At 26.4% G+C, this 16,427-nt stretch overlaps 1 protein-coding gene across 4 annotated transcripts in view; it reads left to right on the top strand.

Moving 5' to 3' along the window:
* The first annotated feature begins 1,649 nt into the window (after positions 1-1,649).
* tutl (turtle) overlaps positions 1,650-16,427 on the top strand; it is a 235,531-nt gene continuing 220,753 nt past the window's right edge. For all 4 annotated transcript variants that reach the window (XM_065500753.1, XM_065500750.1, XM_065500751.1 and 1 more), the window contains exon 1: positions 1,650-1,794. The gene's annotated coding sequence lies outside the window, so the exon portion shown is untranslated. The remainder of the gene's footprint in view (positions 1,795-16,427) is intronic.

Here is a 16,427-nt window from a genome sequence, read left to right on the forward strand (position 1 = left end):
ACAGCTCTAGATTTGATTTCTAGATTTCCTTGAATTATCTATATAAATTTAAATTAAAAAATATAAAACCCCAATTCAATCAGCTGCTGCTAACTGTCAAAAGAAAAAAAAACTACCATAACCCATATGATTCCCAACATCCAAATAGCCCCAAACAGTCAGGGTGTAAAAGAAATCGAAAAACAAAAAACTTGACACTAAAAGAGCAGAGAAAAATCTGCAAAAAAAAATTTCCCTCAGAGAAAAATTTACCCAAAAATTGTTGTAGAGTTGAGAGCAAAGGGAAATGTGGGGAAAAGCACAAAGTAGCACAAAACAAAAAAGAGAAAAATAACGGCAAAAACGGAAATGTCTGTTTTTGCCATGGCTTACAACTGCTGGCTGGCATGGTAAATAATGTTTTTTTCAACAAAACACGTTGGAGCCTAAAACACCAAAGAAATTGGAGACATACACAACACGGTAAAAGGACATGGACTAAACATTAAATAAAAGTATATACACGGGTGATGTGAAAACTACTCAAAAAAAAAAACAGAACAAAATTAAAGAAAAATAATACAAAAATATAGAAAAGTTAACGGTAGTGAAAATGGAAACGGCAAAGCAAGTGTTAATTTAAGTGTATAAACAAATAACAAATTTTGTTTAACAAATAAAATTTAATTTTGTGCTGGATTTTTATAAAGATTTTTTCAGTGAATTTTAGTGCTAAACATTTGTTTTTCATATGCTGTTCATTTTTTTATCATGACCTCTAACAAAAATTGAGTCACGTGTAAAAAAAAAATGTTGAAAGGAATTTTTCTGAGTGTGTATCAGAGTGTTTTTTGTGCAAAATAAACCAAATAAGTGAGAAAAAATTTTATAAATCCCAGTGCAAAAAAACGTAAAAAGGGCGTGGATATTAAAGATAAAATTATTTAAATAAATTTAACATAAATTAAGGAAATTATAAAAAAATTCTAAAAGCTTAATAATTTAAAAAATGTAAAACACAACGAAGTGATTTTTGAAATGAAACATTTTTGTATTTTTTGCCAACCTAAAAACTGCTTCAGTTTCTTTTCATACATATTTATTGAGAAAAAAGTGTTTGGTTTTATGTGTTTTGTTTATTAATTTATTTGTTATCATTTTGTATTTTGAATATTTTAGTGCATCCTGATTTAAACTTCATCAAATCTCTAACAATCAACGAATTAAATAAAAATAATATACCAAATATAAAACAAAAAATGCAAATTCTTAATAAATTTAACATTTCAAAATAAATAAAAATTAAAAATAAGATAAAGATACAAAAATCAAAACAAAATCCCTCTTGAATCTTTTACAAAACAACCAGCCATTCATTCCTCAATTCCTGGTTGACAGCAAAAAAACAACTCAACTCCACACAACAACAACTACCAAACAAAAAGTGTTAAACGAGTGATGTCTTGTCATTGAATTGGTTCAGTTTTGCGTTTTCGTTTTGCTAAACAAGTGTTATTTTCAATAAATCAAAACCATTATCCTTTTATAAGGAGTTGTTTTGTGGCAAGCTAAATATCATCATTATTGTGTGAAAATTTTATTCTTTGTAAATTTTAAAATTTTGCTATTGTTTTAAAAAAGTGAAAATAACTATTATTTAATTTATTTGTAAACTAATTGAGCTTTTGCTGCTGTTAAATACCACGTATTCCTGATTTGAATTTCCATTTTTGGAATATTTTTGTTCGTTTTTTAATAACAACAAACAGCTTATTTGCATGGTTTCATATATTGGATAATGTTTGTAAAACAAAGGTAAGTTGAAGTTAAAATTTTTTTTTATAATAAAATTCTTATATTTTGAATAGTTTTTGAAATAATTATAGAAAGTTTGATAAAGAAGAATGTATGATTTTAAATTCTGTGCAAAGTTTATTAAAATAATTAGAAATAATTCTCTAAGTGATCATTAAATATTTCATCTAAAATTCCAATATTAATTTTGTTTTTTTTTACTTTTCCGTGATACCAACAAAATACTATTTTAGTTGTTTTTGGAGTTAAAAATTTTTTTCGAAAAAATTTCAATTTAAATTGAATTAATAAATTGTTAAAGAATGGGCCCTTGTTTTGAACTTTATCAATGCTGCCAATATCTGAAAACAAATACTGAACATATTAGCTAAATAGGATAACATTGGGAGGTCGCATAATTTATTTGAAGTATCGATATTTGGGTCAAAGTAACAATATTGAAAGAAAAAAAATTAAAAAAATATCCAATTAAAAATTGTTTTTGTATTTAATTTATAGATGTTTAAATATAAAATACAAATATTTTCATATATCATTAATGCATTATATACAATTTGATACCGAAAAATTAAATACAAATGAGGAGCCGCGAACAAAAGGTACTTTTTCGCACATTTGAAATTTTTGGGAAAATGGGTTTTATTTATTTCACCGCTTTAAAAAACTGGAAATGGTAACAAGTTTCTTACTTATCAATAGATATATCTAACTGTCATAAGTCACCATATTAAATGTTAAGGATGTTTGATATTAAACCATTTTAATATCGGAAAAAGAACCTTTTGTTAAAAAATAAAAAAAAGTACGTTTTGTTAAAAACTAAATTAAAAAGTATGTTTTTTACGCGTTTTTTGTAAGGATAATATTTCTAATGAATGTTTTTAATCCTGATCTAATATATAAACAAATTACATATTGAAATTAAATAATTTTTTTTTTTTCGTTTTATAATAGTGTTGTTCGTTTTGTTAAGCACAAATTTGTTTAGAACCCATTTACTTAGTACAGAATTAAAAACATTTTGCTGACTTGATTGTTTCTAGAAGATTTCAACCCAAATATTATAAAAATACCAAAAAACCAATTTTTGAAAAGATGCGAAAAAGTACCTTTTGTTCTGCGGATCCTCAAATAAAATTCGATGAATGTATTTATTTTACATTTAAACATTTTTTTTAAGAAATTTCAAAAAGTGATCAGTTTTTTATTGACTAATATATCGTGAATAACTGTTTTTTTTAAATCTATACAGAGGAAACTGTTTTGGTTGTGATAACCGAACCAACTAATCATCAGCCTTAAAGACCGAATTTGCCTTTTGTTGCTGACAAATTTATATTGGGTTTTCAAAAATTCGAATATTTTAATCTTTAATCTTCTTTCTCTACTGAATTTGTGTTGCTAGAACCAAAAAAATCTGTGAATTTAATCGAATTGGTCATCACAATAAATATGTTGTCTCTGTGTACGAAACCGAAAAAAGCTATTTTTATCTCAACACATTTTGCTGGAGCACATACAAGATTTTTCGTGAATGTTTTCAAATGCAATATTAGGGTTTTGACCAACATCTAATTAAAATCGAGGGTTCACTAAAGAAATTAAAACCTAAATCGATTAGTGAATCAATACATTTTAGCTTATAATTATTCAACTAAATTCATGAGTACTCTATAAAACCATATAAAATGAATTTATTTCGTGATTACAATTTTTAGAATGCATAGGATATTGGAGTCTCAATAATTAAATTTTAATTCTTAAAACTAACTTTATTGTAAAAGAATTGATGCTATTAATTAATGATTTAAAATGCTTTCAAAAAGCTCATCATTATGAGCCGATTAAAATTAGGTCCAAACCATTTTCAAAAATCCCGTCAGCAGTTCTGTTTTTCTAATTTAATTTTGCCCTGGAATTATTGTGACTGAAAAATATGACCCAAAATGTCTTGCACAGTGTTTTCCGTGTGGAAAATTATTCGCTATATTTGTTAATTTTTAATCTGTTCTGTATGTTTAAGCCAAGGTCATTATAGTTTATACAGAAAATACTTCTTTATCTATATATATAAAAATGAAATGGTCCATGTATGTAATGTCATCACGTGAGAACGGCTGGAGCGATTTGGCTGATTTTTTTTTTCGAATCGAAATTTTCATAAGAAAGAAAAAAAATTCAACAATTCCGGTTAAAACTCGGAATTTCTTTTTTTTTGTGAGTCCTGTCAACTGTAATAAAAAAGCTCCCTAAAGTATGCAGTACAAATTTAGATATTTTATTTGCAAATAAATAAGAACAGGCTGGTGTGGTTGGATTGAAGAAACTTGAAGAACTAACATTAGTAAATGCTACCGAGCGAAGCCGGGGCAATCAACTAGTTTATAATAAAGAATACCTAAAAACAAACCCTTTTGTGTGTCCTAATTTTGACTCATTGTATGTCTGAATTATTGAATTGTAAACGTCGGGATGCGTCGTTGGAAAGGTTTTAAAAAATCTATGATTAGAAATTGTCTTTATTAATGATTTTGTATTCAAGATATAGATCAAAAATAGGTAAAAAATCGAGGTAGCCATTGTTTTTTGCATATATCTCATTCATTTACGGACCGATTTAAATAGCAACCGAAAAGGCACTATAGCGGACGTATTGAAGTACGAATCATGTATGTAAGTTATTTGGCGACTACGGAAAGTTTTTTTCAACATACATACGGACATGGTTATATCGACATGGTTATATCGACTCCACACTAGAAATAATGTAGAAAAAACAACAATCCAACATATGTTAGAGAAATATATTCTGTTCATCGTAATCCTCACCCTTATCGTGGTTGGCGTAAAAGTCTTAAGCCTACGACAGTTTCGTACAAGACTAAAGATAAAATGTAAACTGTTTCATTAATCTAGTACGAAACTGTCGTAGGCGTAAGACGTTTACGCCAACCACGATAAGGGAGATTATATTCCCTCCAACTTAGTACACTGGTTGTAAAAAAAACAATAACAAATTTATATCTTAGCCATCTATGGACCAATTTTTATGATTTTTAATATCAAAATTCTGCTGAATCATTATTATCAGTGATCTTTTCAGCATATTTTCCAAATATTCAAAGCTGAATACCCTCATGATTTATTTAATAAAATCTTTAAAATGTCTGAAAATAATTGTCGAATGTCTATAGAATAAGTTAATGAAAGCAATATCCTTGCATTTCTAATTAAGTAACTAGTTCTTGAGCGTACAAAATTCTTTTTAGGTAAATTTCTAAACTTTAAAGAAAATACTAAAATTACAGTAACCAGTAACAAAGACAAAATTGATCACATTAAAAAAAAAATATTTTTCAACTGGGCCTTGAAATTTCCTCTAAAATTTCTAAATAAAAAATACTAACAACCTTTGCTAAACAATAAAAACATGAACGAACTAATAGCTCTTTTAATTTCTACTATAAACAATTTGTTTTTACCTTATTACTTCACATTTTATATGCTGCATAAAACACGCCTTGGGTGTGATCATTTTAAGGTGTTTAAATTTTACAACTGAAATTAATGTTCACAATGAATTGTTTTGTTAAATAAACTTTTCAATTATCACCCAATAAAAATGAAAACATGCATATGAACACCTAAAAAAAACTCTTGCATTCAAAGACACAAATACACAAGCATACACTCAGAAATACATATTACGTATGTATGAATGTAAAAATAGTACTTTACCTTGGTGGCAAGTTTGAATGTGAGGCACATACACATACATATGTATAGACACTTGCTACCATATATCTATGAAAACCATGATGTAATTGCTCTTGCATTAAAATTGTTCATGGAAATCATAATAATAGACGCATAATATAATCTTTGTTTTCAGTTTTCAGTTTTTGCTTTTTTATTTCAAAGAGACAAACAGACAGACACACAGCCATTTACGAAAAACTACAACAATTATTTACACTTTTACCTTTTTTATGATTTTTTTTCCTTCTTGAGTTTTTATTTTTAAATTTTAATAATCGTAGTGCAAGATAAAAAATAAATGTGTTGAAACCATGACGACAACTTAGATTTCAGACAATTGTTTTTTTTTCAGTTTTACTTTTTGGCTAGTTATTATATTCAGGTGTATGACTTGTCATTTAAGCCTACACACACCTAAATGTAGGTAATATAATTTTTATTTTGTTTTCATAATTTATGAAAAAAAAATATTACAAAAACTTATCAATGAGTTGACAAGTTTTCTTTATTACTTTTTAATTATAACCTAGTTATATGTATGTGTTAACCCTTAGCTATGAAAAGTAACTAATTGGGGACCATAATAAATCTAGGGAATTTATCAATATATTTTGGTTTAGAAAACTATTACAATTTATTTGCATTTTGTTTAGAGAAAATATTACTGAAATTGTATTTATAGGAACTAAGTTTCAAATATAGTCATAATAGTAACCATTAATTTAGAAAAAAAACTAGTACGAAAGAATTGTCGGTCAAGTCTGATCTGGTACAGTGGTATCGATCTAAAATACTGACCATTTTGCAAAATGACGTATCAACAACTTTTACATGAGGACATAAACTTTCAGGAAATTAAATTTTGTATCACCTTATTAGAATACAAATTGAGAGACAGGGTGTCACATTTGACCACCTTCGTTATCAAAAAGGATAATACAAAATATTTCAGTTTATTTCACTAAATTATATATTATACTTTAGAAATATTAACCCTGCTGTTAGGTAAGAAAAAACTAACAAATGTTAGGTTAATGGACCATTTGGTCCATTTAAGCAGCTAATTTAAAAAACAAGTGCGTGATTCCACTTTTTTGTTGTTTGGATATATTATATTTTATAAAAAACACTTTTAATATTTTATTATATACACGAATATTTCATATGCATATAGCACTTCTTTACTAACAAAATAAATTGTGTCTTAGATAGCACAATATAAATTTTATGAAAAAAACCATTGGAAATATTTTTTTTTTTTTTTAATTTAAATGACAGATGACAAATTAGTCAGGGAATAAAAAACTAATTTTCGAGAAAATGTCATATAGCTCTATTTGAATATAAACTGATAAATCATAACTGATAAATCATTTCAAAAACTTTAAAAGCTTTTTAAAATAATTTAAGTACCGTTTTTTAGCAATAGGACAAAAAAACTCAAAATAATCTAATTTAAAATTTTAAAACAAATTTTAAAAAATTTGTAATATTGAACATTTTTAAATCGATACAATTGTGATTTTTTTAACAGAAAATAGTAAAATTTTTAGTAGCAGTTTATTCAACAGCATAAAAATTATACCAAAATAAATTAAATTTTTTTTTTTTATTATTCGTTATGAACATATTTAAAATTAAAATTATTTTAAAATTTAAAAAGATATTACAATACCTTAAACGGACAATTTGTTATGAGCTTTCAAATCCAAAAGAAAATATTTATGAATGAAGGTAGATGTATATTTGGGAAACAAAAAATACTTAATAAACTATCTCAAGGATAGTTATTTAGACCTAAAATTTTAAAAATATCGGTCAAGAACTCTCTGATTTAGAGGGATCAAAATTTTAAATTTTAGCGAAACAGGTATTTTTTTCATCCATATTGTTCTTAGCAAAATTCGTCGCAAATAGCTTAGATAGCTATTTCATCAATCTTTCAAAAATAATTTAAAAATTTTTGACTTTTTTCAAAATGTACAATTACTTTATTTTTGCCCAAAAGAAGTCTTATGTTTTTTTGTCGCTGATTGGGATATCTATCAAAATAAATGTTTTGTAACTCAAGACATAGAATTTTTACTATTTTTTTCAAAATCAAAAACTTTTTTGATTTTTTGTCTAAATTTAACCTTTTTTATTTTTATTTTTTGCTCAAAAGAAAACTTAGGTCTTTTCCTTTAGCTTTTTGGTCGAAAAAGATCCAAAATTTTACCTTGAGTTACAAAACATTTATTTTGATAGATATCCAACTCGCATCCCACTAAGCTATCTTTGGAGAAAACAAGGCACATTAAAAAAAAAAATTGATTTTGCAAAAAAAAAAATCAAAAGTTTAATTTTTTTCGAAAGATTGAAGAAATAGGTATCTAAACTATTTGAGACAAATTCTGCTAAGAAAGATTGTGCAATCTTTAGAATTTTTATAATTTGATTTCTTTTATTGTTTATAATAACTTTATGGTCTTTTAATTGCCTTTTGCTTAGTGAGAAAACTTTATAAGTACATTTTCCCAAAGTTTACCGGATACACAAAAAAGTTCTAAAAACCTTTGTTTTAAATATTTTTGAAATCCTAATGTAGCTTTATTATTTATTTGGTACGTTTTATAAAGATAAATAAACACAGTTTAGAATAAGAGCGTGGTCGACTTATAAGTTCGTGTGTAGGACTTAGCTCATTTTCTATTACTTATTTTGTATTTTTTTAATAGACTCAACTCTTTTTTTTATACGTTATTTCCTTTATTTTTATTGTTTTAACACTCTTATTTCATTTTAAATATCTATTGTCACTAAAGATGCTCTCAAAAGTCAAGGTATTGAGTTTATAGAAGACATAGGAATTAAAAGAGGAAAATCATTCCAATCTATACTCCTATCTCTTCTATAAAATCAATACTTGCTCAAGTAAACTTGACGTGTGTGAACCAGCACTTAAGAACGTAGATGTACTCAATTTCATTTGACTTGGACAATAATTTTGAAAAATTGCACTTAACACGTTTGCATAACACAAAATGGACTTAACTCTTTTGCATACCACAGTATAACAACGAGAAAAACTAAAAAATTGTTAACCTTTTTAAGCAAACAGTTTATTTGTACTTATTTTAGCATTTTGTTTTAAAATTTAAATTTTCATAAAAATAGGACTTACCCCATTTGCTCACTATGATAATGATTTTCATTATTTTACCTTTCATCACTAAAGGGTTAAATAACAATCTTTATTTTTAAATTTCATATTTATAAAACTAATACAAATCGAAAATAACACCATACTAAGTATATATTTCATTATTACAGTTTACAATAAGTATTATATTTTCAACCGAGTATTATTTTCATTTACATTCTTAGTATGAACTTATTAAGCTTCAATTCCATTAGAGAGATTCCAAGTAATTGTTTATTTTAAATACATACAAGCATTTATTTATAATAATATAAAGATAAGTATTATTGAAATTCTTTCCCATATCTAGATATACTTTTCTTAAGACTTTATAAAAAAAGAAAAATAAGCAAGATAAACTATTGTATAAATATTTATGTATAAAAAAAACTATTTGTGTTTTTATGTCAATTTCAAGAAAAATTCTTTTCATATTTGAAACCTTTAAGTTGTTTTATTATCATTATTATTGCTGTTTTTATTTTCAATTATAATAAAAGTTTAATTTAGTGAATGTATTTGCTTGTTTACTTTGCTGTAAGTAATATAAAGATTTAGTTTTGTTTTCACAATTACTTTAAAATGTTATTTTATATTAAAGAAAGTAAAAAATCTAGACTGAAATAAATATTTGTAAAAAATATATTGACACACATAGTTTGATTGAAAGCTTAGAAAATTGTTAATTAAAGTTATGAGTTTAAAACTAGAGAGTATGATTTATAAATACTTTATTATTATTATTATTGTTATATCCATCATCAACAAAGGTGGGGGTATATTGAGTTTGTCATTTCGTATCTGGACTATCAATCTGAGGGTTCCGGGTTCGATTCCCGCCAGAGACTTTATAGTTTGTGATTGTTTATTTAAAAAAATAATAAATATTAATCGCAAACCCACAAAAGTATATATATTCTGAGTCCTTATGAAATTCTGGCTATGGTCTGTATTTTGAAAAAGTTTGTTTGGTATTGAAAATGGGCAATATGGATCAATGATTTCACATAGCCCCATACAAATGTCCCTTTGGAATACTGTTTGATAAATATGTTGATCATGCGGTAATCCTGATAAAATTATCATGGCGGTCGGTCCATAATTGGAAAATCTCTAACGAAATCTTTTACTCTGTGTAGGGTTTAATATAGTCTTACATGTTTTGTTAAAGGTGTCGCACTTTATATCAATATATTCCTTATATTTTAATAATAGTTGCCTACCTGTTTTCTTCCAAATTACTGTTATTACCTATAATTGAAATCAAATATGTAATCCACCACTCCCCCGTTTCCTATAAAAAAAAGAAAACTCCAAGTGGGTGTTCTCTTTATTATTAATATATTATTTTCAAAATTTTAATTTGATATTTTTATCTCTACATATTAATCCATTTATTTGTTTTTCGTATTTTTCATCATACATACAAACAGCTCAACTTAATAAAGAAAAACAAATCTACTTTAATTCCCATTATTTCATAACAAATACATTTTTAATTATAAATTTGTTTACCAAATTATTACCATAATAATCATTTATCACCATTTGACACACATAAGAACTTAAACAAAAAAAACAACAGCTTAAGCTGCTGTTCATTTCCCATAACGAAATAATTAGATTTTCTTTGTTAAACTTTTTAGTTCATGATGAACTTTAGTACACGACTTTAGATACTTATGACTTAAGGAAATGCTTTGGATAAAAAAAGCCTACCGAAAAATGTAGATAAAAATAAAATTGTGTATAAATGATAAAAAATAGATAAAAAACATAAAAATTCTCACGCATGTAATTATAAGAAGAAGAGAAAAGCAAAAACAAAATATCATCAATAAAAAAAAAAACGTTAAGTATAAACCCGTCTTTGAAACGGCTTAAATCTTTTGAACAAAAAAAAATAACACAAAACATTTTGAAAACATAACAAACATTTGGAGTTGTTTTTTCGAAAGATAACATAAAAACAGTAACAATACATGTTAAATTTAGAGGCCTAAATGAAGTGTGTATTTGGCTGGAGTTAACAGAGGCTTAAAGGAGTATAATCCCGTAATTACACAGTGAGACAACAGTGAATGAAGCCCTGCTCTCATGTTGCAATTTGTTTTTGCTGGAGTCCATATAGTACGGAAATAGTTATTGTTTTTCTCGATCACTTCGTTTATTACTTCATTTTTTGTTAGCAAATGTAGTGAAATGACAAAATTGCTATATGAGTACCCCTGCATATTTTTGTTTTGTTAGAAATAAGTGAAGTTCTTTTAATAATCATATCTTTGCAAAAAACAAATAGTAATTCTCTCTTATAGTGTGATTATTTCTATGAAAAATCCAAAAACTGCTATACAGTAGTGTAAAGTTTGCAACTTTTATATGTCTTTACCCCATGAAATAACATACATAGTTATTCAACAATACTAAAGTCGCAAATCAGTATCCAGAAGTTCAGAAATTTAAAAGTTATGATGCCTTTGGTGTTTTTTTCTGACACCAAATATTGCCAATATATTTTGTACCATTTGTTAACTGTTACTAATATCCTCATAATGGGTTACATTTTTAACCATAGAGAATTATACATAGAGACGAGACACTCCGATTTGTCAAACAAAAATACAACAAATCATATGTCTGATACAAAAACATTTGTTGTTGCAAGAGTTTTGTTGTTGCAAGAGTTAGGTTTTTGACAACAGGCTTAGGTTTTTGACAATTACGTCTCGTCTCTATGTTACCCTATGTTTCTAACGATCACAAAAGAACAAAAATCAATGTCCTTCATTCAATTTTCTTTTATGTAGCTTCCAAATATTCTAAAACCATTTTTATACTTCAGACCGGCAGTCGCATGGACACATCTAGATCGTTCTGGAATCTTATGAGGACCCAGGATATATAGTGTTTAGTTCTACTACCAATATTTAAATATTTTCTGATGAAATAACAAAGCTATTTACCCCCATATTTTTTGATTTTGATTTCAATAGAGCCGCAGCTAATCAATGAAATAAAAACTGAATAAAAAGTGCCCAAGATATTTGATATTTCCAAGTTTATACAACCATTTGCTGGAATCTCTGAACAACAACATTTTTAAAAAATATGTGAAACAAAATATTTATAAGTATTCTTCAGGTACACAATTTTAAATTGAAATTTATGATGACAAAAAAATAATAGAAATTGAAAAATCTAAATTAATATGGCGAAAATACAAACTGATCGCAGAATTCTTGTGAAAATACAAATTTTAATTCAGAAATGAAAATTAATATTGTGAATAAACTAATTAAAAACAAGTAAGAGAGCTATATTCGGCTGTGCCGAATCTTATATACCCTTCACCAAATTATACTTTAAAATAAATTTGTTTAAATATTTTTAGGTAAACAAAATTTATTTTTTTTTTTAATTGTTTTTCAAAATTTTTTTTTTAATTTTTTTTAAAAAAAGTTTTTTCCAAATTTTTTAAAAAAATTTTTTTAAGTTTTTTTTTTAGTTTTTTTTGACAAAAAAATGTTTTGATGAGAAAAAATATTTTTCCCGATTTTGACCCATTGTAGGTCCAACTTACTATAGCCTTATCTACATCGTTGCAATGGACTTTGAAATACCTATCATTAGATATCCATATTGTCTATATTAATGACTTAGTAATCCAGATATAGATCAAAAATAGGTCAAAAATCGAGGTTGTCCCGGTTTTTTGCTCATATCTTCGTTATTTATGGACCGATTTTGCTGATTTTAAATAGCAAACTTCTCGAAAGCATGTCTGACAGAATTAGTGAAGATTTGGATCCCGAAGATATCTGGGGTCTTCAGAAAATTGATTTCAACAGACAGACAGACGGACATGGCTTAATCGACTCCACTATCTATAAGGATCCAGAATATATATACTTTATAGGGTCGGAAATGAAAAATGTAGAAATTACAAACGGAATGACAAACTTATATGAAGGTGAAGGGTATAATTAGAATTCAAAATTAATATTGAGAATGCATATTAATTATTAAAATTCAGATTAGCAATTTAATATTAAATAAAAATGGAAATTAAGAAATCAAAATTAATAATAAGAACACACAACTTAAAATTGAGAAACTAAAATTTGTATGACATTTTCTAAATAATTGAATAATATATGCTTTTATTTAATTTTTACAAAAAAAAAAATCATTCGATCATTTTGAAATTTATTATCATCTCGACTGTTGATATTATAAACATTGCTCCAACTTTGAGCTAAAGCAATAAAAATAAAGATAAATTATTACGAGAAAATGTTTCAGATTGAAAAAATATTTAAAACAAAGCATTATAGAATTGTTTCTGTGAAAGTGGATTTATCACGTTTGTACACTAATCAAACAATATGGTAAAATCGTGTCTTCAATATTAATTTTTTATAATAATTATGGATTTTAAAACAGATTTTGAATAATTTAATATGTAGTATTTTTAAGATTTTAAATATATTTAGTGGAATATTGTGTATTAAGGTGGTTCGATTTAGCAATCGATATTGTGCCATCGATTTTTCGATAAATTTTGGCATGAGAAAGAAAAGTTCCACTACGACATATCAAAGTATTATTTTCGAGGCGCCTAAATTTCAATTTGTTTACTTTTTTCAACTTTTATTTTTAAGGTTTTTTTGGGAGGTATAACTAAAATCGTCTGATTTAATTTTTGGTGAAATTGTACGCTAAAACGATGGCGATCGCAGTTTTTCGTAGTGGAACTTTCTTTTTCTCATGCCAAGAACTATAGAAAAATCGATGGCATAATATCGATTAATGTTTGTTCTTATAAATTGGTCCACCCTGTTGTGCATATTAAACGTAGATAACTCAAACGAAATTTTTCCTGACAATGTTACAAATTTAATTACATTCTTTTTTTTACTTTAAATGAATCAATTCATTTAAATTATTCTGTCAATAAAACAATCAACAAAACAACATCTCAAATACACACATAAATATCCAACTTCACTTTAAGTTTATGCTGAACCTTTTTTTCTGAAAAAAAAATCTAAATAAAAAGCATCGTTGTTTTTTGTAGTATTCAAACATCCCATATGCCACCATTGACGGCTGCTGTTGCTGTTTAAAGCTAACGAGCATCATAATTGTTTATAAACAAAAAAACTATATACAAAAACATACACACACACAAACAAAGATATGCATATAAATACATATATTTATGTTTATTAGGGTAGCCCCATTTGTATGGAGGGAAAATAAGGTGACAATGTATTGGGGCTGGGTGAAATCATAGACCATGTCTTTCACATGATACCAATATTTCATATGTTTCCTTTGCGAAAAAAAATAAATAAATTTATAAAAATCGTACAATATTGAACCCAAATGCAGAGAAAATAAGTTACAAGTTTTTTGATAATATTAAGGTTGCTATAGTTATTTATATGATTGCAATATCCATAACATGTTAAAATTTCCATCCACATGATGATAGTAATCATATATATGATCGTACTTAGTAAATAAATACATGTTTATGGCAATCATGTTCAAGATGACTACAATCATATACTTATATATAATTGCTACAATCATGTGAATCGTAACTTTACTATATTAAAGTTGCTGCAATCATACAAATAATTAAAGTGACAGAGTGATAATATTGATAAAAAACTAGTGAAAATATTGAAATAGTTACAGCAAAAATGTTCAACCTTATTTTATCTCTGCAATCAGGACAAACATTTGGAGATTCGGTATCATAGTATGAAAGAAACTTGGGAACATCCACAACATTTTTATTGGGTCCATCCTAATATTTAGATGTATGTATAGAACGTAAGTATATTTTTTGTGTATACAACTAAATAACAGACGGAGTATAAATTTACTATAGTTTAACTTACAATATATGCTTTTTTTTACTATATACGAGTGAGTACTGGTGTACAAAAACAAAAAAGTATTATTCCTATACTTTTTTATTTTCCATATTTATTTTGGTTTAATTTTTTTTTTTTACATTGAGAATATTATTGATCGCATACTCACTTTACTATGTAATGCTTACAGAGTATTACACTTTAAAAGAATGAGAAGGTCAAAAGCAACAACAAGATTGAGTAAAAAAACAACAACTGAAATTGCTTAGTATATTATGTAGTATGTCTGTATATGCAATGCTTGTAATTTTGTGTATGTGTAAGCAGAGGCATGTTTATATTTGAAACTGGATAATGCTGGACCAGGTCAAAATGTTGTTTATACATACAATTTATTTTATTATTCTTTGGCTACAAACAAACATCTATGAAATACACAAGTTTGTGTATGGCTTTGTATTGTGTTTGGTTAGTTTACTCAGCTCGTTTTAAATGTTTTGTTATGTTATGTTTGAGCATTTCAAATTGTTGAAAACTGTAGTATAGTTTATTTTGTTTATTTTTTGTTATTGTGGTTTATTGAGAGTCTTGTAAAATGGTGAATATGTTGTGCAGTTTGGCAATATAAGAGATTTGAGGTGTATTTATGTTATGAGATCTTTTGGATACTTTTCTAGAGATCATTTCAGAGGCAGCTAACTTTAGTTTATAAAGTTTTTAAGAACAAGTGTGTTTTAAATATTAAGATAATTTTCTACTGATTGTAGATTTAGTTAAATGAATGATGATTTTGAGAACAAACTAACAGGAAGGAAGTGTAATACATATTAGTGGGAAATTTCTAGCACTTTAGGTTGAATTTGAAAAAAATTAATTGTTTGTTACAGATTTTAAGTTACTTCTGTTATTAGTAGCAATAAATAGTGAATGCTATAAACGAGGCTGATTAATGACGTTATTTATAAAACAAAAAATTAAGTCAAGTGCAGAATTATCAATGGAATTACAAGATTATGACAGTATAGTCAATCAATTCCGATCATATGAAACAATATTATGCTTAAGGGAGCATTTATAACGATACTTAGATATCGGATAAGCCATCAAATAAACATAACTGTAACGATTGTAAGTCTAATCTTTACAGTTTCTCATTGAGATTCGATGGCCGTCTTTATGTGAGATCAATGTTCAATTATAGACCGATCGTTTTAAAAATTTATATACGACACTAATCAGGCTTTAATTTTGTTATAATAATAACAGGAACGGATTCATGAACGTTTGAAATTTTTTCAGAATACCGATTCGTACAACATTTTATAGTTTCTTTGAAGATTTTTACTTACATTAAACTTATTCGTGAATTATGTGAAGATACGAATACCAATATATTTAAAAATTTTAAATTTTGTATGAAATAACTGAGCGACCACATTTTATCCAAAATAGGGCCTTTTTCCAAATTATATTTTCAAAATTGTGCCCTGTAATTTTATTGCGAGGTTTATACGGACTGATGATAGATGGATATAAGGACAGAAATCAAATACAGACAGTGATTATGAATCGATTAGTATACCTTTGGGTGGATATAAGATTTTAAAATCAGGGTAGGTAATTATACCAGTGTACGGTATAATTACGATAATCAAAGACTTATATACCTCGAAATTGTGAACTTTGCATCGCTTCGTAATGATTTTTGAAATATATAGTGATTTTTATGTTTTTAATAATAACACGGTGCTACGATGGAAAAAAACTTGGAAAATTACCTAACGTAGGTTATAGAGCTAGCTGAG

This window comes from Calliphora vicina, chromosome 2 (genome assembly GCF_958450345.1).
Source record: "Calliphora vicina chromosome 2, idCalVici1.1, whole genome shotgun sequence".
Classification (NCBI taxonomy): Eukaryota; Metazoa; Arthropoda; class Insecta; order Diptera; family Calliphoridae; genus Calliphora; species Calliphora vicina.